The sequence below is a fragment of the Heloderma suspectum genome, chromosome 1 (genome assembly GCF_057233095.1).
Source record: "Heloderma suspectum isolate Gila_16-S chromosome 1, 16-S_ref, whole genome shotgun sequence".
NCBI classification, from domain to species: Eukaryota; Metazoa; Chordata; class Lepidosauria; order Squamata; family Helodermatidae; genus Heloderma; species Heloderma suspectum.
The window spans coordinates 161,413,801-161,434,840 of record NC_139458.1 but is presented as its reverse complement, the minus strand read 5'-3'; the positions used below and the strand labels follow the sequence as shown (position 1 = coordinate 161,434,840).

General features: G+C 44.9%; 1 protein-coding gene and 1 long non-coding RNA gene across 2 annotated transcripts in view; one reads left to right on the top strand and one right to left on the bottom strand.

Annotated features, from left to right (window-relative positions):
• LOC146358359 (uncharacterized) overlaps positions 1 to 5,865 on the bottom strand; it is an 81,631-nt gene extending 75,766 nt beyond the window's left edge. The window contains exon 1 of the long non-coding RNA XR_014784183.1: positions 5,833 to 5,865. This is a non-coding gene — a long non-coding RNA (uncharacterized LOC146358359). The remainder of the gene's footprint in view (positions 1 to 5,832) is intronic.
• Positions 1 to 21,040, top strand: part of NCKAP5 (NCK associated protein 5) — a 904,891-nt gene that overhangs the window by 334,210 nt on the left and 549,641 nt on the right. The gene's annotated exons all lie outside the window — the stretch shown is intronic.

The following is a 21,040-nucleotide window of genomic DNA, read 5'->3' as shown; positions in this document are numbered from 1 at the left end:
AAGTTATAGCATGATTTCTTAAAGGGATGGTCATGTTATATAAAGACAGGGCATCATCACATATTGAGATAATATATTATTTTACATTGAAAAGAGCTGACATTATTGTAATTGATTGCAATTCATGTTATACTAGAGAAGCATGGAGCTCTTCTCTGTGGCTGGATTCCACACAGCTCTAGGAACAGCTGTAATAAAGAACTACATGGGTAGAGCAAATTATTTGCCTTTTTCCACACCAGCTCTGCCTTTTTACCTATCGGGAAATAATGCTGGCATGGATGGAACTATGCAGGTCACTATACAAATGTTATCAGAGTGGTATGATTTTACTTTATTGACCAAGCAAAAATAATTGCAGTTGATAAGAGTTTAGCAGGCAAAATCTGCTTTCATAAAACTTACACTGACTTAATGCAATCATACTTTCCTTTTTGTAAAGCTGCATTGAGTCACACATCAGCTTTTCCATTATTGTACCCAAAATCAATGTTGGTCTAACCAGCTTGTAATGAGCAAGGTCACAACTGAAGCAAGGGCTATAGATAGTATGATAACACTTTACTGTAATGTTAATGTTAGATATTAATGATATTAATTTTTATTATGTCAGGTTTAATGTACTGTACCTTCAGTTATGAACATGTATGTTTACTGACTGAGGACAAGAGAAATTATACACTGTAGTTACAAGTCAGCAGGTCACTTATGCATACGTATGACTTCATTGTGTATATGCTAAATTTGCTTTTTGCAGGGGGAAGCAGGAAGGGATTATTTATATGACTAAGGGTGCAATCCTATGCTTGTAGGACTATAACATGCATAGGATTGCACCCTAAATCTAGATTTATTTATTTATTTTCTATACTGTCCAATAGCCGGAGCTCTCTGGGCGGTTCACAAAAATTAAGATGCACGCGCAAGTGCTTTGTTGAACTAGGGCCTGGATTATTCTACTTTCTTACATAGTTTAGTAACTACGTTTCTGTCATCTAATTTGGATTAGCTTCCTTATTTTATATTCCTTTCTCACTTCCAGCTCACTACTTTTACCTACATCAAATATTTATCCAGCAAGAGGTATCCTGCCATCCTAATCGGTGAGAATAGGAAGTCTTTTACTAAAATACTAACACTGCCATGCTTTTCTCTAAATACGTAGATGTGGAAATCTGCCTGGATTTAATATCTTTTCTATTTTTCTGCATAGCCCAGCATGATGAATATGTATACATATGAAATGTGTTCTAAGGTTCTTAGGATTTTTGCACATGTTGCATTTGTCACTACGTAATAAGCTGAAGTTACTTCCCAAAATTTCTTTACTGCTTCTTGTTACTCCTTAGAAATAGCTTCTATGCTTACTTCTAGTTGGCTAGTTGGTAGGGGGATAAGTTCTCCTTGTTCAAACACAATGCCCACACATCAAGAGATCCCTGCAGATTTTAAGAGAGCCCAGTTTTTTCTGCCTCACTGTGACCACCCAGGCAAAGCAGGCTTATTTGGAGGTGCCTCGTCATGATACGAAGTGGATCAGACCAGCACTGAGGCACTGCAAAGCGGCACCTCCATAAAGCACCTCGTCGGCCTTGTATATTTGGAGCTCTTCTTATGCCTTCTGAGCAGCCCAGACAGGCGGTCTCTAAAATGTATCAACTTCTGAAAGATCATGCAGAGGGGCAGGAGAAGGAGGAGGGAGGGGGGAAGATGAGTGGTCACGGAGGCACCAAATGTATTAATTTGAGAGAGATCCGGCCACCAGGAGAAGTAGGGGGAGAGGAGAGGGAGGAGGAGGAGAAAGGATGGAGCTTTGCTTTGAGTCAGCCTCTGTTTGCTCGTTGTGAGAGATGTGGTGTTACTGGAGAGGAGAGGACTGTCTGAACATTATTTGGCTAGACCAGTGGTCTCCAAAGTGGGGTGCACACACCCCAGGAGCAGCGCAAGATGATCCATTGGGGTGCACGAGATGCCTAATTGAGCAGCCTCCTGCTGCCCTGACAAGCTACCATTGTGTGCAATGATGGTGGTGGCAGTGGCAGCAGGATGGGACAGGAGCTGAGAGAGAAGGTCCACAGCATTTCTCTCTCCACTCCAGTCCTATCCTGCCTCTGCTGCGGCCATTGGGAGCAACTGTCCTAGTCTCTGCCTGGCATGGCAGAAGAAGCCTTAACCCTTCCCACTCTCCGTTGGCAGAACAAAGCCAAGAAGAAAGTGCATGCTATGGGGACTGGGTAAAACGAGGATCCATAAAATCAAAAAGGGATCCTCATGATTTTATATGATTTTTAAAGGGGAGACCCACAAAACCACCATCGAATTACAGAGCACATCTGCCTCCATGGACTGAACCAGAAAAATCACAGATCCACCACTCATGGGTGCAGCCATGGCACAAAAACATGGATCCTTGTCAGGGACCCTCTTGATTTCATACGATTTTTGCAGAGCAAATCCCCCGAACCACAGCCACAGTGCAAAAACAGGGAAAAATGGCTCCCCCCATTCCCTGGAACAAGATGACTGCCGGTACACGTCCAGATGGCCTAGGAGCTGGTGGCGGCAGCCCGCCCTCATTGTAAGTTGCTGCTCCTAGTCATGGGCTCCTCGCAAGCAAGGAACCCGTGAAGGCTTGAGCAGACGCAGGAGTAGGCCTCCAACCTGGTGCCCTGCCCTCCTTCCAAGGGAGGAAAAGAGCGCGGTTGGAGGGCAGCTCCTGCTGTTGTGCCTGTTGGTGGTTGGCGGGCTGTGACGGGCAGCAGTTTCCCCGGCAGCACCTCCCCTGGTGGCACCAGCGGCATAGGCCGAGGCAGGTGCCCCCCCCCCCCGAATCAGCCCGAGACAAATTGGGCCCACTTTGGAAGCCCCGAAGCAGCTTCCAAGTTGGATTGGAGGGGTCTATGCACAGCCCTACTTTTAAACATGTAAATATCAGCTGCAGAGCTGCACATCATCAGGATCACAGGGGCTATGGAGAAAGAGTTTAAATCTTCTCCTGAAACTCACTCACCCCAACCCACTCAAAGCTGCTATTTGCATTGGGAGAGAAGCCTCCACTGGCACCAGCGAAGGTTGCCCTCCCAATGCAAATAGTAATGTTGGGGGAATTTTCACCAGGTCCAATTTTGTCTTGTGCATCCAGAGGTCTCCTTCCTTCCTTTTTCCTGTGATTGGTGTCTTCCCACTTTTTCTTTCTTGATTTGGATTAGGCCCATTTTAAGTCAGGGCCCATTCCAAGCTTTAGGTCTGTAGGTCCCAGTGATATAATTGGGAACACAATCAGGCCGAGGTGCCTCTCTGTTCCCAACTTCTGCACTGTCTCCACCTCTCCCTTTTGCCCTTGAAGTTTCCTTGAAACTTAACCTTGTCACTGATGAGAAAAAGAGCTGTATGTGCCTTCATTAAGTTGCTCTGACCTTTCAGTTTAAATTGACATTTGGTAAAAGTACCAAGTCCTATGAGGAAAGAGTGAAGGAGTTAGGTATGTTTAGCCTGGAGAACAGATTAGGCGATATGATAGGCATCTTCTAATATTTGAAGAGCTGTCATATAGATAATGGAGCAAATTTGTTTTCTGTTGTTTGAGGGGGTAGGATTCAAATCACAAGGAAAGGGGTTCAAATTACAATTAAAATGATTTAGACTAAATATTTGGAAGAACTTCCTGACAGTATAAGTTGTTTGACAGTGGAACTGACAGCCTTGGAAGTGGTAGACTCCCCTTCATTACAGGTTTTCAGTCAGAAGCTGGATGACCACCTATCAGGGCGGCTGTAGTGGTGGATTTCCTGCATTGGCAGTGGGTTGGACTAGATGATCTTTGAAGTCCTTTCCACTCTAAATTCTAAGCAATTGTTTTAAGTGATTCATTTTCACCATTGTTTACCAAGACTAATGTGTCCTTAGCATGGTCTCAGGAATCCAGGGAAACTATATTTGCCAGGAGTCTTATCAGTACACTACCATGAAGTGTGCTCACAACAGAAGTATCCTGGGGACTCTGACTAAGGACACAAGACTTAATGCTGAATTTCAGCTGTATCATTAGCCATGCAGGATGTTGCCGCTGTGGGTACACTATATCATTGCTCCAGGCAGGAGCCTTAGTCTTCTTAGATGGCCCGGTAAAAAGATAACCTCTGCACCACATTTGAACATCAGTTCTGAAAATGTCCTCCAGTTGTAGAACTTGCTTTTCCTGAAAGTTTCCCAAGGTCCAAGGGGGTATAAGGGTCACTGCATTCACTGTTCAGATTAGACCATTTTCTCCATGCTCGCCCTCTCCACAAAAGAGAATCTGAGGTGGGTTAACAATATTGTGCGTGTGTGCACTTATTTGCTCGCTTGCTCGCTCACACATGCATAGCCTTTCTGCAGGCGGGAGATGAGGTCACTCTGTCCACAGTACAAACTTGTTCCAACTAAAATTCTTCTACAGAAGGGAAGCGCACTGTGTATGATTTGTAAAACAAACAACCAGCATACATCAGTAGCCTCATCCTATATATCTTAAAGCTGCAATTGTATGCATACTTGTTGTTCAGTCATTAAGTCGTGTCCGACTCTTCGTGACCCCATGGGCCATAGCACGCCAGGCCTTCCTGTCCTCCGCTCTCTCTCCCGGAGCGTGCTCAAGTTCATGTATGCATACTTACTTGGGGGTAAACCCAATGTTTTGTTCTGAGTAAATATACATAGGCCATACATAAATATGGACGAAAGGGCCATTTCTTTTCAGTGAACTGATTTCCAAATAATAGGTGAAATTCATCTTTCCTGAAAGGCCAAAGTTGCTTCAACTTCCTTAATATTTCAAAACTCTGTAGTAAATTGACAGAATCATATTGCCACTGCCCTGCTTCCACCAACCCAAGCTTCCTTTGGTACACTTGCTGCTATTTCTTGTGAGTCCTGGGGGCACTGGGAGGAGCGTGTGCTTCCAATGTGCGCGCGCGCGCGCGTGTGTGTGTGTGTGTGTGTGGGGGGGGGAAGAGTTCTGCTTTCTCCTCAGAAGCCCCTTTTTCTGCCATACAGCCTCTCTTGCTTCGCAGGCACCCTCGTTCCCAGCACACAATAGCAGTTTTTCGCTGATAGCCTCCCACCCCCTCCCCGCATCTCTTCCCCCCTCCCTCTCTCCCTCACACTGACTTCCCTAACCCCTGCTGCAGGCACAGATTTGCCAGAGCCATTCAGTTGAGACTGATTATGATCGCAGCAGATGGGCTGGATGTGACAGCCCCGATCCTAAGCAGTTCCTCAGAGGCTGGGAGAATTAACAGGCCCCAGCCGCAGAGCCGGCTCAGAGCCAGAGCGGCGGCGGAGGCAGCGGTCGCCACCACAGCCCGTCACCTTGCGTTCCCTCGAGGAGCCGCCGCCGCCGCCCTGCCTGCGCTTCCCCGCCCGCGGCAAGTGCCACCTTCCCAGCCCGCCGCCTGGCCGGCCCTCCCCAAGCACATGCGAAGCGGCGGCGGCGGCCCTGCCGCAGCCCGACAGGGAGCGCCAGCAAGAGATCGCCCGGCGGCAGCACAACAAAGCGGAAGCGGCGGCGGCTACAGCAGCGCGACTAGGAAGGGGCGGCCGAGGCGGCGGCGACGGCTGGAGCTGCGCCCGCGGATGCTCCGGGCCCCCGCCGCTGCGCAGCGGCCATGGGAAGTCTAGGCGCTCGGGGGCCGCCGCCAGGCTCCTCGAGCACTCCCGCCCGCCCCCTGGGATTATAGAGGCCCCGCCCCGGCCGTGCTCCTGCTGCAGAATGCCACTCCGCAGACCAGGTAAGGAGCGCGCGCCGCCGGGCCCTCCTCCTCCGGCCTCCCCCGATCCCGGTGGCTCCCTCACCTGCTCGCCTGTCTGTCTTTCTCCTCCAACTCTGGGCTGGACCCCGCCCTCTGGTGTGTGCCCCCCCCCCCCCGTACTAGCGTCTCCTCCCCTTCGCTCCTGGATTAAGGGCAAGGTAAAGAAGTCGGTGGGATGTGTGTATGCTCGAGAGACTTGTATGGGAAGCAAGATGGAGAGCCGCTGGCACATGTAATGCACACAGGCTGGCAAACATTCTTGTGTGCATAAGCGCATATCCAAGGTGGTCGCAAACAAGTGCACCAGGGCAAGGCGTGCATACTTGCTGACACATGTGCATGCACTGATGGAAACTTGTTTGCAGCATACCGTTCTCCTATGCACTGAATGCTGTTCTACTTGAAAGTTGATTTGGATGGAACGACCTTTCCAGCTGGTTGTGGAGATTCACATATGTGCATCGCAATATGTTTTGGGTTCTTATCATCTATAGGAACTCACTAGCTTGGTCAGTTCATTCATAGACTGTCAAGACACATGCAGGTGTACCAATTAATATACAGGCCCAAATTTTTGCAAATGCGTACAGGTACGAGCAGCAGCGCCAGCTGCCAAGTTCTCAACAGCCAGCACAGCACTTGCTTGCCATGGAGCATTAGTGGGGATAATGCAGAGAAGGGGAATGCTGATCAGACAGCTGCTACATAGCACTTTTGGGAATCGGGGCTATGTGTAATGGCCTTGTTGTTTTTTGAATGGACAGGACTGTTAAGTCTAGGAGAAACTTGCTTCTGTTAACTTTGGTCTGTTGATCATGTCACTTGAACTTCCTGCTGCAGCTGTCACTACTCTCTAGCTCCTATAACTTTCCCCCTTCTTCTGCCTCTCATCTACTGCGTTTTATTTTCCTTTTAAACTCCTGCTGTGTGATCATGGGGTCCCTGCTCCTTCTGGCCCAGCCTCTCTGCCCCTTCTGCTTCTGTTACTGTCTCCATCTCTTCCTGCTGCTGTTATTGCCCTTTCCCTTGCCTCTTCTCATTTTCCTGTTCTTTCTGCTGTCCCATCTGCTGTTGCCCTCTTTGGTCACTCCTCCTTTTTGCTGCTGTTGCTGAGGAGGGGAGCTGTACAATTGTGTGCCCTGTTGCTACTGGCAACTGCATGTACCGAATTGCTACGCATCCATAAGCAGCTTAATTCTGATTGATGGCAGGGAAATATGATCTTTTTAGGATGACTAGGTGGGTGGGGGGTGGGTGGGATAAAGCATTCCACATTTGTGTATGTGTGTGTGTTTGTATATTTTTTTCCAGTGATTCAGATTTTTAATCTTGGGGTTTAATCCCAAAGGCATCCTTCTTGTGATCGGGCTGGTTTATCTAAGCCTTTGGTGTGGTTGCAGCAGACCTTTATTTCTGCTCTTAATTATCTTTGCTTCTGTTGGTTCAGATAAATTAAGCTTTTCAAGTAAATTTACTTCTGTGCTTGAGCAATGAAACCGACCTATCTTACTGACCCAGAAGGATTCTTGAAAGCTTTCCGGAAGCAATTTGTAAAGAAACGAGTTCACTGCAGATAATAGAAATATTAATTTCCCTTTATTTCCACTCTCTCTTTACCTGTCCTGATTCACCTTCTCTTTTGAAAAATTGTTTACTTTTAAGTTTTTCCCAATCACATGAGGGGTATACTGGGGTATAAAAGGGAAAAGGGAAGAATTACTGTGTGCGTTTGTTGTGGTTGATGGGAGCATAAACTGTCCTTCAAGCAGTTGGGGTGTGGGGGGGAAAGCATTTTTTTCCATCTAGGCACAGTGATTTTTAATATTTTAGAAATAATTGAAAAGGACATGTGCCTTGCTACTTTTGTACCAACCTGGCATTCCCTAGCTGTTGTGAATGTAAGCCAAGCTAAGTGAGCAATGCTGTTTGATTGCGTGATGATTACCATGCATTACAAACATCACTTGGTGTGTTCATGATTCCATTGGTCACAGTGCTAAAGGCGCAACTGTAACTTTATATGATGTTGTATTGCAAGCCTACATACTTAAGCTTCCTGACAGGCAGCTTTTGTAAGAAGCACAACTATTGAATATTTCAATGGAACTGCATTACATAGATTGGGGGTACTGTGCATTTCACACTAAAAATATCTGTTTAAATGAAAAAAGAGAGAACTCGAAGAGCAATTGTTTAATAGTAGATGCAGCATTTTATTGAGAACATACCGGTTAGGTTTGCAGAGTTTGAATTGTGTGGTTAATTCTTCCAATAAGTGCAGTTAAGCATAAATCACAGTGATATTTGTAACAGAGCTATCATTTAATTACATACAATTAAGAACAACAACCTACGCCTGCCTTTTGGGGGGTATTGGAAAGCTGTGATTCTGAAGATAGTAGTGTCAACATGAATGAAAGTGAAATCATTTCCTTCTATTCTACCAGAGCAGAAAGCATAGACCATTCTTGTTATGGAAGTACTAGCATCCTAGTCCGTGAACATATAAGGTTTCCATCATTGCTTAAATTGCATTAGTTATTCCGATGGAACTGAATGTCCTGACCCCATTATTTAGTGTATTGTGACAACTGAAACTGAAACTGGTATAAAATAGTTATTTGAGTCCTTATTTATTCAACTTAGTGTATTGGTTATGGCTTTGCCATTTATTGTGTTTCTTGTTTTGTTTTTAATTCATTAACTTCTTGGTATATGTTTGTTTGGTAGTGGAATGGTTACCATTTTCTGCCTGTTTCCAATTATCTCTGTTACTTGTTGTTGGATAATACCAAAGTTCCACAGATTACAGGGGACTACCTACAGCTCCATGGTAGGGCATATTCTTTGCATGTAAAATTTATTTAATTTATACACCATCTTTTTTCCATCATGGAACTCAAACAGGGGCATTACTAGCACAGGACAGAGTTGCTGTGTCCCATATGTTTTGCCATCAAGTCCTGAATGGGGCTAGGTACTCCAAACCACTACCAATGCCAATGAGAAAATTGTTGTACACATGTAGCAAAAGCAGCTGCCTACCATCATAATTTGAATCTGTCCGAAACAGAGAGTGACAGCATGGCTTCAGCCAATCAGACACTGCCTTCTGGGGCATGGGGCCAATGAAAGTGCCAGATCAGCAAGGGTCAGGCCAAGGCATGTGAATGACTAGAGTAGAGATTCATGTTGTCTCTGTAGCTCAGTTCTCAACACACAGATTTGAGAAAAGGCAAGTCCTCTCCAGAAAGAGACTTGAGTGCATGCTCAGCTGAAAGCATGCTGGTGTACTGCGGGCAACTCCCATGGCCTATGGGGGTGGGGGAGGTTTTGGCGAAACAAATGTCCCCCTTTCCAAGTGGTCTGGATTCTCTCAAGTGTCACCTTTCCCAACCTTGCATAGCTCTTCTCAGGAAAAGTAGTTGGGAGCAGCAGCATCGCCAGCTGCTGCTCCTCCTCCTCAGATAGATTGCCCTGACTGTATTTACTGCAGGCTGTGCTATTCATCTCCTCCCCCTCTTCTATTTTGTCCATGTGGTGCCTGACATTGGTGCGGGAAACTGAAGGAGAAAGAGTGTGGTGTGTGCACGGTCTGTTGCCTCAAGACCTTGAGGTGCGACTGCTTTGGGGGTCTTGTGCCCAAGTTCTTGAAATTCTGTGTTTTCAAGGCACACTTTTAGATACCATGAAATGCATTTGGCCAGGTAGTAGTTAAGTAGTGGGAGAGGTGAGACCCACCATATGTGTTCTAGATCCTTGTCCTTCCTGGCTCATAAAAGCAGCCAGAGGTGGACTGGCCGAGTGGCTAAGTGGGGTAGTTAATGCCTCCCTTAGTCAAGGCAGAATTCCAGCCTGCCTGAAGGAGGCAGTGGTGAGACCTCTGTTTAAAAAAAAGCTCTCCCTGAACCCTACCATATTGGATAGTTATCAGCCATTCTCCAATATTCCATTTTGGGGTAACCCTCCCAGCTTCATGGACTCCTGGATGAGACAGATTATCTAGACCCATTTTCAATCTGGCTTCAGACCCGGTTATGGGACAGAAACAGCTTTCGTCACTTTGGTGGATGACCTATGCCAGGAGCTAGACAGGGGGAGTTTGCCCCCTGTTGGTTCTGCTGGACCTCTCAGCGGCTTTCAGTACTATTGACCATGGCATCCTTCTGGGCCGCCTTGCTGGAATGGGACTTGGAGGCACTGTTTTACAGTGGCTCCATTCCTTCTTGGAGGGGCGGACCCAGAAGGTGGTGCTGGGGGACTTCTGTTCGACTCCCTGGCCATTGGCCTGTGGAGTTCCTCGGGGTTCTGTTTTGTCCCCCATGCTATTTAACACATACATGAAACCTTTGGGAGAGGTTTTCTGGAGTTTTGGGGTTCAGTGTCACCAATATGCTGATGATACCCAACTCTACTTTTCCTTTCCATCTAATTCCAAGAAAGCTGTTGCAGTGCTAGACCAGTGTCTGTTGGCAGTGATGGACTGAATGAGGACAAACAAATCGAAGCTTAATCCAGACAAGACAGAGGTGCTCCTGGTCAGTCGAAAGGTAGATCAGGGAATATTGATACAGCTTGTGCTGGATGGGGTTACCCACCCCCTGAAGACACAGGTTCGCAGCTTGGGTGTACTGGATTCAGCCCTGAGCCTGGATGCCCAGGTTTCAGTGGTGGCCAGGAGTGCATTTGCACAGTTAAAGCTAGTGCGCCAGCTGCGCGCATTCCTTGAGATGTCTGACTTGGCCACAGTGACACATGCCTTAGTTACATCCCGTTCGGATTACTGTAATGCGCTCTATGTGGGGCTGCCTCTGAAGAGTGTTCGGAAACTTCAGCTGGTTCAAAGAGCTGCTGCCAGACTGCTGACTGGGGCTGGCTACAGGGAGCATACAACTCTCCTGCTGAAACAGCTTCACTGGCTCCCAGTCTGTTTCCAGGCACAATTCAAAGTGCTGGTCATGTTCTATAAAACTCTATACAGCTCTGGTCCAGGTTATCTGAAAGACCATATTCTCCCCTATGAGCCTACTCGTGTCCTGAGATCTTCAGGGGAAGCCCTTCTTGTTGTCCCGCCCGCCACCATCACAGACATGCCTGGTGGGAACATGGAAGAGGGCCTTCTTGGTGGCTGCCCCAAGGCTCTGGAACTCCCTTCCCAGGGAGGCGAGAGTGGCACCCTCCTTGACATGCTTTCGTAGGCATGTAAAAACTTTTTTTGTTCTGCAGGCCTTTGGGAATAGATAGTCTGGACCTGTGGGAATATGATGGATTAATACTATTGTTTATATTGTTTCTGTCTTTTAAAATTTTGATATTTTATACAATTTTAATATTATTGATGATTTAATTATATTTTTAACTTTTTTATATTTCTATTTATATGTTCTAACTGTAAAAGTTTTCAATGTTGTAATGCTGCTTTGAGTCCCAGTATTGGGAAAAAGTGGGATATTATTATTATTATTAATAATAAGTCAGGCCTATTTTGTAGCACACAAATGTGTCTGTTGTTATGAGAACTTTCTGTTTAGCTATTTTGGTGGGCAAAACCATGGCATGTAAGTCTTTGTTCTCGTGGGACTTGTGTTTGTCTAAAGAACATTCTTTAGGTGTTTCTATATATATGGGGAGTTGTCTGCTGTAGTCCAGGTTCCCCCACCCTTTCTTTTTTGGTGCCTGGATAGAGAGGAAATGAGTGGATTGAGCAGAGGAATTGATTAGGAGCAGGAGATGGGGTGAGTAATGAATTTGGGGGAAATTGGTTTGGATCTGGGTTACTGAGTAGGACAATAATCTGAAGAAATAAATTAATTTAATATCACTTTATTAAAGTTCTGTGGGTTAATGAATGGGGCTGATTAATTGAAGGGGAACTGAACTGAAATGGAGCATGATCTGTGTGGGAATTAGAGTAAATTGAAGAGGAACTGATTTGGGGTGATCTGGAGGTGGGGTGCTAATTAAATGAAGAATTTAGTTGGGTTGATTTGGATGGGAAACTAGTTGACTTGCCTTCTGTGAAATTTAAATTCTAGTCATTATTTCTAAATGTTCATCTCTACATATAAATTACCACACACAAGTTTTACACTCATTGTGTCTATGGGCCTGTGCCCCAAATCTTTTATGTACCTAGCAATGAACTTAAATGTACACTGGGTTCCCAGATGGTTTCCCACTGCAGCACTGACCAGGCCCAGACCTGCTTAGCTTCAGCAAAGTGGATGCATCATGTGCCTTCAGACCAAGGGCCCAAGTTCAATCCATGGTATATTTAGTTAAAAAGATCACGTAGCAAGTGAAAGATCTTTCTCAGCCTGAGACACTGGAGAATAGACAATACAGTGCTAGACAGCCTCACAGACTGACATGATAGAATGCCTGTTTATGGGTTGTGGCCAATAAACCTGGCCCCCTGGTAGAACACCTTCTGCCAGAGGAATGAGAAAGCAAGCAATTCCCCCTCTGCATGCAGCCCCCTCAGAATCTGTTCTGGAGGATTGGGGAACCCTCAGGACCAGATTTTTGGGGTGTGGGGGGCTGCAGGGGGGTGTGGGTGGAAGTCCCGTTGTGTGAGCAGAAGTCCGCATGATGGTGGTTTTCATCTCCTATGTTCAGCTCCTGTGGGCATGTAATGTATATCGATTTAAGCCTCTTTTCGGGCCATTTTAAACTTCACACAGAGGCAGACTAACTTGCAGGAAGCTTCCTGATGAGTGTACCTGCATGTTACATGTGTGTTGCAGACATGTTTGTTTCATGGCTACTTTACATTTTTAGGTGTACATTTAAAACCTCTTAGTTGTACACATAATAATGTAATGTGTGAAATGGTACTTATATTCCATGAGGAAAACAAACGTCCTTAATTTAAATTTGATATATTTTAACTCATTCCTGCCCCTTCTACTTTCAGGAAAGTTGGAATGTTAGCTCTTTTTAGTTTCTGAGAACAGCTCCTAGGGAGAAAAGAAGCCCATAGATAACTTGGTTTCTTTAATTTCCAAGTATGTGCCCTATTATTTGTGCCTAGATTTGTTTTGAAAATTGGGAAAAGAATCATACCACTTAATAAAGTGTCATTGGATTGACCATGGATTTCTGAAGATAATCTGAGCTAGCTATAATTGAGGTGGAGTGTCTCAACAATAAAAGCACAATTTACTCCATGCCCCTACACATGTAACGTGCAGGGCATGGAGGCAAATCTTACAGGCAGAGCAGCATGCTTGGGAAAAGGAAGACCAGATGTGGGAAGGGACAGAATGACGTTTTCCCCATAATCCACAAGTATTGAAAGAGAAGCTTAAAGTTTTGCACCGTTGTCTACCTAAATTAAATTAAAGATTCTGCTCAGATGGAGATACTGTCAGCGGGTGGGTTGTTCTCTTAGGTTAAGTTGTATGCAGCCTGTTATTGTAAGGGTTGCACTATCCTAAAATATCAGGTTTGTGGTTTGCGGTGCTCAGTGTTGTCATCAGAGCTTCAAGTAGCCTCTCTGGGTTGGAGTACCTTTTATCAGTTTGGGACCCTACCCAGACAGAAATAGCCTTTCTTCTCTTATCCATGCTCTGGTTATGTCCTGTTTGGATTACTGCAATATTGTACATGGGGCTGCCTGTGAAAATGGTACTGAAAATTCATTGAGTGCAGAACATCGAAGCAAGTTTTCTAACTGGGACTGTGTAGTAGCCTGAAAAACCTGTCTAGTTCCCTTTTTATCTCTGTTTCAATTTTTGTACTGTACTATGTTGTCTTATTATGATTGTTGGATTTTAATCTTGCATTTTAAGTTGTAAGCCACCCAGGTAAGTATTTGTTATGGGTTGGCATATAATGGCATGTGTAATAAATAAATAAATTCTGCTTGTACAGTTCAGTACATATTTGTTTCCTTAAGCCACAAGCCATAACAAGTTAGCACAAGATTTCTTAAAATAAAAAAAAAATGGAAACAGGGCAATGCTTGTTTGGGGCCATGTAATGTAATAAGCCTATGCTTTGAGCAGCAGCATGATGTGTCATGTGTTGCTTGCTTCTTCTAGAATGAATGTTTAAGTATTATTGTACCAGGTATTTGTGTTATAACAATTATTGACTGTGATTTTGGCAAAACATTATAGCACTATTGTTTTCATAGTTGTGTTGACAAAGAAAGAAATTGGCAGAAGGTATCACAAGATTTACAGTAATTAAATACGTTGATTGCTTGAATACACGTAAACTGACTCCAGTTTAGTTCCCAACTCTTAAGGACAGAACTCGATATTATAAGAGACACAGAGTTCCCATGTCTGTTTGCTCTCTGTTCTTCCTAACATATTCTACAACACAGTCTCTGGCATGACTTCATTGCGCTGTCTGCTCCTTACATGGGGAGATGGACCATGCAATGTCCATGCAAAGCATTTCACAAGTACTACATATTATGAGGAAGAGAGGGTGCATAAACATTGGTCGCCCTGTATGATGACCTATGTCAGGAGAGAGACAGGGGGAGTGTGACCTTGTTGATTCTCCTTGATCTCTCTGTGGCTTCCGATATCATCGACCATGGTATCCTTCTGGGACGATTGTCTGAGCTGGGAGTGGGAGGCACTGCATTGCAGTGGTTTCGCTCCTACTTGGATGGTCAGCTCCAGAAGGTGGTGCTTGGGGAATATTGCTTTGCCCCGTGGATTCTCCAGTATGGGGTTCCACAGGGGTCAGTTCTGTCCCCCATGCTATTTAACATCTACATAAAACTGTTGAGTGCAGTCATCCGGAGTTTTGGGGCGCGTTGTCATCAGTATGCTGATGACACGCAGCTCTATTTCTCCTTTTCATCTTCAAATGAGGCTGTGGATGTGATAAATCAGTGCCTGGCTGCGACAATGGACTGGATGAGGACTAATAAACCAAAACTCAATCCAGACAAGACTGAGATGATATTGGTGGGTGGTTCTTCTGACCACATGGAGGGTGCTCAACCTGTTCTGGAGGGGGTTGCACTTCCCCTGAAGGAGCAGGTTTGTAGCTTGGGGATTCTCCTTGAGCCATCTTTGTCACTTGAGGCTCAGGTGGCCTCAGTGGCATGGAGTGCCTTCTACCAACTTCGATTGATGGGCCAGCTATGCCCCTATCTGGACAGGGATAACCTGGCTTCAGTTGTCTATGTTCTGGTAATCTCCAAGTTAGCTCCTCTGCTGACACGAACCTACCTGTATACTACACTCAACATCTGGGCCCTCCTCCAGCAGCCTACACCGAGGGAAGCTCAGAGGACAGTAACAAGGGAGAGGGCCTTTTCAGTGGTGGCCCCCAAATTATGGAATGATCTCCCCGACAAGGCCCGCCTGGCGTCAACATTATTATCTTTTCAGCGCCAAGTTAAGACCTTTCTCTTCTCCCAGGCATTTGGCAGCGTATGATAAGTTTTAATTGAACCTGGAATGTCTTATGGTTATGGTTGTTTGCTTTTGAGATTGTTTGTTTGAAGTTGTTTTAGATATATGTTTCTTTTGTGTATATTGCCTGTTCATGTGTTTTTTATGTAAATGGTTTTTAATCTCTGTATATTGTATTTTTAATGTTTTTAAACTTTGTAAATAGCCCAGAGAGCTCCGGCTATTGGGTGGTACAGAAATGTAATAAATCATCATCATCATCATCATCATCAACACAGAGGTGGCAATTCTGTGTCTCTTTACAATGTCTTTGAATCCTTCTATGAAGAAGACTTGTGTATTGGGCTGCACCACTTCAATGGAATATGTGCATCAATTAGGGTTGGACCATCACTCAGTGGTAGAGCACATGCTTAGCATGCATGAGGTCCCAGGTTCAGTCTTTTGCATCTCTATTTAGAAGGATCAGGTCACAGGCAATGTGAAATGTGATGAGAATCCCAGAGATTCTGGGGAAGTGTTAGTCAGAGTAGACAACACTGTGTTAGATGGGTGAATAGGCTGACCTGATAGAATGCAGCTTCCTATGTTCCTATCTGTCTGCTTCCTCCATGAACTGGGGAAGCTGCATGCACATTCAAGTTCCTGTACTTACCAAAACATTGCTGGATAATAAGCTACTAATATCTGCAATTGTCCCATTAGATAGCTTCATTCCTATACCACAGCCAAAGAATGGGGCCATTTGTTGTGATGTTAGACTCAATGAAATTACTTCAGTTCCCTCCCCTTGACTAGAGGGAAATAGAGCCCCATTAACTTCTTCGGTGCTGTCTTTAATTTCTTGGAATATAACAGGATGGTCAAGCAAGCTGAATGACCCTCCTTTTTTGAGCTATTTATTTATTTATTTATTGCATTTATATCCCGCCTTTTTCCCTCTTGCAAGGAACCCAAGGCGGCTTACATTATAATCCTCCTCCTCTCCATATTATCCTCACAACAACAACCCTGTGAGGTAGGCTGAGAGTGTGTGACTGGCCCAAAGTCACCCAGTGAGCTTCCATGGCCGAGTGGGGACTAGAACCCAGATCTCCCAGCTCCCAGTCTAACACTCTTGCCACTACACCACACTGGAAATAATTTTGCTTCAAGAGACCTGGCTTTCAACATAATATTTTGAAAGAAATATTATTAGATGATTACTTTTTTATAACAGATGCCAAGGATCCAACTTCTGAAGGCCGCCCATGGGGTGGTGTTGCTTATGGAATTGCAACATCCCTTCAGGTATGCCCAGACGAGCTGATTATCCCCCCTGCCCCAGTTTCAAGCCATTAGTTTTCAGTTTGGAGGACTAAATTTGATACTGATAAATGTTTACGTTCCTCTGAGGGGCTCAACTCATTATTCTACCCAAATGTGGCAATTCCTGGGCACATCAGTTGGGGCCATCCAACTGCAGTTTCCCAGACCCATAATCATCATGGCTGTGATTTGAATGCCTGCACTGGGTCATCTTGGGATCTGGTCCAGAATAATGAAGAGCAGTTGGACAAGTGGAGTCCAACTTGGGATTTACCCACAAGACCACTCAATAAATAGCCACAGCCATTATTTTTGTTTGCTGGTTAGGGCGACAGGTTTAATCCCATTAAATGGTTTATCTTCTAAAGGTCTTGGGGGTGACTTCACCTTCTTTAATCACTGGAGGGCAAGTGTGATCGATTACATTCTGATTTCGGGGGGTTACCTAGACAAGGTCAGGTACTTCTCGGTTGGTTCTTATCCAGAGCTGAACCATCAACAGTGAGGTTAGTAATAGACATACATAACTCCATGAGGAGAGGGGAAGCCAGGACTAGAATCACAGGCCTACTCAGGAGTGCCAGAATAAGGATTCAGTGGCAAAATGTGGATCAACAGAAATTAGGACAAATACTTGCTTCCAATAAAATGAGACACCTATATGATCTAATAATGGATGGTCATATCAGGGAAGCTAAAATTCCAGGGCATGACTGCAGAGCTGGAACTCTTGTTATTCCGTGCCCCATGACTGTTATTAGGCCCTAAAACTTCTTCAAAACCATGTTTCGATTCAGACTGTAAGCTGCAAAAGAAAGAACAAAACAAAGCTCATAATATGCTTAAACAAAATGCAACTACCCCCCTTCAAATTTGGTATCTTGAGCAACACCAATTGCTCAAGATAAACTCTAATTAAAAAGAAAAAAATGGAGTACTTCCTTTCCCATTGGGTAGAGCTGGGGTCAGCCCTAAAGGGTAAGGATAGAACAAAATTCTGGAGGCTGATAAATCAACATCACAAGCCAAGTCCTCCACAAAGTTTATCCCCCATCAGTGCATCTAGATGGGATGGATGATCACTTTCGAAAGCTGTTTATGTAGTAGGGACAGAGATAGATATGGATCCAGGGGACTTGGTAAATCAGCAAGCGTGGCCCCCCATAACCCTGGAAACAGTTATTAACTTAATTACAGGCTTAAAGAAAGGTAAAGCCCCAGGCGTCAATGGTATAACTACTGACTTTTTGGAAGATTGAATTAATTGATGGGACCCATTGCTTGCATCCTTGTTTACAACTGTTGATGTCTCAGGACTATTCCCAAAGGAGTGGGCTCTAGCAATTGTCATCCCAATCCATAAGGGCGGTTCTAGATCTGACCTGGGGAAATTATAGACCAGTTAGTCTCCTGGATGTGATTGGCAAGCTCTATAGTAAATACCTCTTAGAGAAATTAGAGTCCTGGTTAGAAGAGTCTGGGATCCTGCCTGAAGAACAAACGGGCTTTCGGAGGGAACACTCTACTGTAGATTATTGTTTTCTCCTACACCATCTGATTGGGAAATATCGACCGCACTTATCGACCGCATAAAGTGCTGTTTGCAACGTTTGTGGATCTGAAAGCCACGTTTGATTCACTCTCAAGAGTGCATCTGTGGCAGAAACTCAGAGATCTTCAGACTGACCCCTGGTTGGAAACAAGAATCCAAGAACTATATACAAATTCAATCATGCAAGTCAGATTGGACACCAGTGGAATGTTATCCAAAGATATCCCTGTCAATAAGACAGGGGTTTCTCCTGGCCCCAACGTTATTTAATATATATTTGAATGACATGGTAAATGCTCTGTCTGGTCCACAGTTTTTTCCATCATCTCTGGGACACCGTCCGGTTTCTGTATTATTATATGTGGATGATGCTGTCATCCTGTCTTACACCTAGGGATGTACAAATCCCTTACCTGGCTCCGCACAGGGGAAGCCTCGACGGGGGGGGGGGGGGGGAGGCGCTCCATCCCTCCCTCTGGAATCCGGCCCGGCTGGCTGCGCTCCGCTCTGGGCAGCCCTGAAGGGATGCAAATGGCAGCTGTCGTAGCCGCCGCCATTTGCGTCCCTGAATTGAGCCATGATAGGCTACGTAAATACTTACATAGCCTATCATGGCAGGGGGGAAAAAAACCCAGCATACGCAAATGGCGGTAGCCGCCGCCATTTGCATACGCTGGGTTCCCCCCCCCGCCGTGATAGGCTACGTAAATACATAGCCTATCACGGCCTCCACAGGGACGCAAATGGCATCCTTGTGTTAGTCGTTATAGGCTATGTAAGTATTTACATAGCCTATCACAGCTATGAAGAGGAGGAAGTGAATGGCGGCTGCCATTCACAAAGCAGCGTGGACGGGAGCAGGTGAGTGCTCTGTTTCGTGCACCTTTTGTGGGGTGGGGGCAGCGGGGACTTCGTCCTGCGTGCCTTTTGTGGGTTGGGGGGACGGGGGCTTCGTTCCGCGATGGATTTTGGGGGGCCGAATGGACTGGCATTCGGCCTCACCGAGATGCGTCATGGAATTCTCTGACATCCCTACTTACACCTCAACAGGGATGACACAGTTGCTGGCAGCTCTTTCCAAGTTTTGCCAGCAAGAAATGTTGACTGTGAGCTATAAGAAACAAAGGTTATGGAATGTGGTACATCTAGAAAGATCCATCGCTGGTCACTGGATGGCCATAACCTGGAGTCAGTAACTAAATATAAATATCTTGGAATCATTTTTTTCAAAAGCTGCCAAATGGGATAAACATATAAAAGGGATGGCAGAGAAAGCTAAGATTTCAAGCAGGGCAATCCTAAGGTCTTCAGCTGGGAGGGGAGGGCACTTAATTTCCCCACTTTTGGAACTTTATTGTTGTAAACTACTGCTGCGAATACTTTATGGGGCTGCGCTATGGGCAAATTCAAACCTGGCTGAGCTGAAGTCAGCTCAACATGGGTTTTTAACAAGAGCTCTGAATGTAGCAAGAAGCACCCCAAGGTCCATAATAAGAACTGAAATGGGGGTTTTACCCATTTCGGGCCTGGTCATGAAGGGAGTGGTTCGCCTCTGGCTCAGATTGATTTTCCAGCTAACTTCACCATGGCTTCAGTCTGCTTTTGAAGAGATGAATTTCGTGGCTGGGTCATGGTCAGGTACAACGAGAGGGTATGTGACCCAGATTGGTTTCTCATATGAATTTCTTTTATCAAAAGGTTATAATGTGGCCAAATTGCTCATAAAGCAGAGGATAGTGGATACATTGTGGCAAATGGACACAGCCAAGGTGGCTAATTGTAGATCAAATAAATTACATGCTGGATTGTCAGCTGCATTTAATCAGCTGGCACAATATCTGGCACACCCAAGCCACTATCCATTACGGGTTCTTATGACTAAATGTTGACTGAACTGTATTCCCTTGGGGGAAGTTGAGGGAAGATTTCATAATGTGCCCAGGCCATGTCAGCTATGTCCATTTGGTTGCAAGACAGCAGACAATCAAATTCACTTTCTGCTGGAGTGTGCTAAATATGATGATTTGAGACTCAAATATATTTTTCCACTCCTAAAGAAAAAGAGGTTGCAAACATCAAGGGATAAGGTGCTTACGTCATTAAATGGACTGGATTATTATGCTGCTTTTAGAATGGCAAAATATATTAATTCTGCTCTGAAAGCGAGACAAGGGGCTTTGAATTCAAACCCCCAAATTTTGTTTTGTTCAAGGTAAGACAAGCCAAGATGGTTTGGCCTTAGGTCATAAATATTAAATTTTAAGGGATGTTGTATTTCTGGATGTAACCAGTGGTTGTATTTTAGTCAAATATGTTTTAGCTTTATGGACTAGTTCACTGTTTTGCAAATTACTGTTTGTGTGGTTGCAAATGACTGGTTGACTGGTTGTTAACAGGGACTGGCCAACAAGCTCATATTAGGCCAGTACTTTTCCAGCTGCACTGGCTGCCATTTCCGGGCCCAATTCAAAGTGCTGGTATTAACATTTAAAGCCCTTAACAGCTTGGGGCCAGGTTATCTGAAGGATCGCCTCCTCCCATATGTGCCTGCCCAGACCTTAAGATCATCCTCAGCGGCCCTTCTCCATGAGCCTGTGCCAAAGGAAGTGAGGCAGGTAGCTACTAGGAGGAGGGCTTTTTCTGTGGCACCCCACCTTTGGAATGAGCTCCCTAGTGAGGTTCGCCTGGCACCTACATTGTATTCTTTCCAGCGCCAGGTGAAGACCTTTTTATTTTCCCAGGCATTTTAGCATTTTAGCTTTCTAGAGGTTTAGCTTTGCTGTTATAAATCTGTATTTTAATTCCCTGCATTGTTGCTAGGTTTTATTCTGGTTTTATTCTGTTTGTATTGTTATACTGTGGTTTTAATGTTTTATATATTTTATATTGTTTTATTGTGTGCTCTTTGGTTTTAATTTTTGTGAACTACCCAGAGAGCTTCAGCTATTGGGTGGTATAGAAATGAAATGAATAAATAAATAAATATTGTCACTGCAATAAAATTG